Source organism: Cyprinodon variegatus, unplaced genomic scaffold, assembly GCF_000732505.1.
Source record: "Cyprinodon variegatus isolate N-32 unplaced genomic scaffold, C_variegatus-1.0 Scaffold980, whole genome shotgun sequence".
Lineage (NCBI taxonomy): Eukaryota > Metazoa > Chordata > Actinopteri > Cyprinodontiformes > Cyprinodontidae > Cyprinodon > Cyprinodon variegatus.
Window position 1 is genome coordinate 178,252 of NW_015151433.1, and position 3,614 is coordinate 181,865.

At 38.7% G+C, this 3,614-nt stretch overlaps 1 protein-coding gene across 1 annotated transcript in view; it reads left to right on the top strand.

Annotated features, from left to right (window-relative positions):
- Positions 1–3,614, top strand: part of LOC107100503 (sterile alpha motif domain-containing protein 9-like) — a 14,943-nt gene that overhangs the window by 297 nt on the left and 11,032 nt on the right. The gene's annotated exons all lie outside the window — the stretch shown is intronic.

Below are 3,614 nucleotides of genomic sequence, written 5' to 3' on the forward strand. Positions count from 1 at the left end.
TATTAGATTTCTGACTGTATATCCCTGTAATTATTACACACTGTAGCTTTAAAGAATAAAAGTAAAAAGTAACCTTTAAAAAAAACACCCAGATGCTACTATATTAGTTGAAAACTTAATTTTTCGACTACTCAATTTTTCTTTGAGATAGGGCCAAGGATGAGGGAGGTCTTGTTGGTCTCCATCTCCCGATACCCTCTCACCTGTGTCCGACCTTTCAGACATTTCAACATCTTTTTCTGAATCTGACATTGTAGCATGGCATAGACAATTCATGTTTGCAGTTTGAAGAACACCTTCTTGCTTCTGATGATTTCCTTCAGCTAACCAATGAGTGTGTTATATGACTCATCCATTACACTAGTTTTCACTACATGTGGATGGCGCTAATGATCTGCATTGGATGGTGCACATGAGGTGAAATAAATATTCATTAACATTAAACCAGGGGTGACCAATTAAAAATCAGCAGGTTCCGAACAAAGAAAATCATCAACCAGTAAAGGTCCGGAGACATTTTAATGATCTGTTACTTTAAACAGAATTTTACACTGAAATAAAATGAGGTATTTATGCATTAATGTTATACATTGAATTTGAAAAAGAAAAAAAAAAGGAAACAGAAATTGCCAAACATTGCATCCCATGCTATCTAGTCATACAAGGAGTTGACAATTGTATGACTGATGGATATCAGTAGTTAAAGGATAAGGGTCAGCAAATGCAAATTCTGCCTGTAAAATAATGGCAGTGTAATTGTTGCTGAATGATCTGAAACCTCATTTGGAGCTTTTAAACAGGCTTTTAAAACATTTCTAATTTGCTGCTGTAATATTATAGATTTTTTGGAATAAAAAGCTAGCAGATGTGCATAATCAAAAAATAACAGAAATACAATGATAGACCATTCAGTAATGTAAGAAAGCCCACACTGTTTCTGAATAAATACATTATTGTATGAGTTAAGTTCTGTTATGTTTATGTCTCTTTCCTTGTAAGTGTGAAATGTCCTATGCTCCTGAATGCACCGTAGCTATCTGACGCTCGTGAATGCATCACACTGGTCTGTGAACGCTGTGCTGTACAGATGCGCGTTTGATTTTCCACTGAAGACAAAGCTTTGTAGTTTCCAAACTCACGTCAGCTATCACTGTTTATTGTTCTGTGTGGATAACAAAAGACTACAACAAATAAATCAGCAGTACCTCGGACAAAATCTTTAGATTTAATATTGTTCGTAACACCTGTACTTTTATAAATGAATCCGCCAAATAACCACAATCTTTTTCCCACGAGAGGAATATTTAAACGTTTTTATATCATTAATATAACAACAAGTAGCTTCATTTGTCATATTTTAATCCGTTTAATCCCTCGTCGATAGTCGCAGCAGTACAGAGCGAGGAGCGCTCCCGTGACTGGGGATGCATATCTCAGCAGGCATGAATTTTTCGGCATAATACCGGACATTAAACCAAAGCCAAGAGTAACGAGTAACGATTGTTTTAAAAATGTAAGGAATAGAAAGTACAGACACTTGTGTGAAAATGCAATGAGTAGAAGTCAGAAGTATGAAGAAAAAGAAGTAATAGAGTAAAGTATAGATACCTAAAAAGTTTACTTAAGTACAGTAACTAAGTACGAGTCTTTTGTTGGGCTGCTTTATGAGCCTGGAATTCAACGCTACTCCAGACATTATGAATTGAGAAAGCTTTCTGGATGGGAAGTGAAACGTCTTCAAACTTTAGGAGCAAGCTAAACCTTCTACAGTGGATATCGAAATTGTTTATGTGTTTGAATCATCAGCCACTTTAGACTCAGGAAAGGATAGTGATGCAGAGGAATGTTGTCAGGTCAGGTCGGAACCCTCAAAAACGGATCTCTAGCCCAGCGTCACACTCTGAGCCGGAGTGTGGTGCTAGTATGACCAGTAACCCCAGTAGAAAACACAATGTGGGTAAACATGGTTCTCTACGCCATCCGCTCCTCACTGCCAGGGTTGTCAGATCTGCCCTTCATTGCTAGTCCAAGCAAGTTGGCTGCTCCATGCTCAGAGTAAAAGCTAAATGGCGATGAACAGTGATGAATACTGATCGTTGAGTGTGGTGCTCTTTGTGCTGAACAAGCCCCCATAGTATAGATGTTGCAGATACTGTGACGGATGGCTCATTTTCTGTGCAAAATGTCCATCCATCTGGCATAATGAGGCCTTAATCCATGAAAACTTGAGCAGTTGGCCTTAACAAAACCGATGTTCCTATATATCGTTCTCCTATAAATGTTACTCTCATTTTCTACCCAAGTCTCTGCGCATTGCTAGAGTCCCCTGAATGATAGCAATTTTACGTTTTTAAGGCTGCCCCTGTGTGAGCAACCTTAAAATTATGACATTGGTCACCAGTATTAATGTTTTGGTTTACAACAAATACTAGAAAATGTCAATATCATGTTATCAGCACTTTAAAGCCCTTGTTTGTAAGATTTACTACCATCTAGCAATGAGCTAAGTAAAGCACCCCTTTGCCTCTATAGCCCCATTTACACTACCTTTTTGAAACCGTGCCGATTGGTTCGAGCACGGTAACCAAGGTAACTGTTTAGTGTAAATGGCACGCAAAACTGAACCGGACCGTGCCAGACACAACCGAACAGTACTAAACTGGTACTAGTTCATCAGTAGGGCTCGGTGCGGTTCAGTTCTGGCTCAGTCCTCAAATAACAAAGAGCACATGAGCAGATCGCGTCCATATTCATGAAACTTCAGACATTCATAAATTTACTAGCTACCCTACCTTTTCACACGATTTCCAGTGATGATTCTGCTTAGCAGTGTGATGAGCCTCAACATCTGTCATTGTTTCCTGCATCTGTAAGCTCTGATTAGACTATTGTAAATTCAGTAAATTCCCTAAAGGCTGCCTTTTTCGCCTCAGTCTCGACAAACAATAAAATATCTCAATGATAACAAAACATAATTCCTGAATGTTATGCGCGCCACCATGTTGGGTTGCTTGTTTACCTCTAGAGATTAGCTGAGGTGGAGGTAAATATGTAGACAATCCCAAAGTACAGCCTCAACTGCTGTACTGTAGGAAGATGGAAGGGGTTAATGTTTAAAGGGAAAACCTCAACCCCCATTACCTTTGAATAATGGATTAAATTATTAAATGCATGAAAAAAATATCTTGGGAAATTCAGCTGCCAGGAGATCAGAGTAGTTGCTTGATCACACTGAGCTGTTTCTAACATAAGGCAAAATAAACGTTACTTTTGTATTGAATTAACTTACCTGTCCAGCATAAAGCTAGCATTATCTGCCTCTGTTCCGAAGCCCCGCTCCCTCAGGAATTGTGTCCAACCTAAGCTTTGCCTATATCGACTCTCGTTTTATCCTTGTTTGTTACATAGACTTAAAACATGTTGGCTCACATGTTTGTCGCGTTTCAGCAACTGTCATCAAATCGAGATGACCCAAGATGCTACTCCCCGGCAGAGATGGCAAAAGTACTCACTTTCCGTACTTGAGTAAATGTACAGATACTTGTGTTAAAAAATACTCTGGTAAAAGTGGAAGTACTGATTAAACTTCTTTACTCAAGTAAAAGTAACAAAGT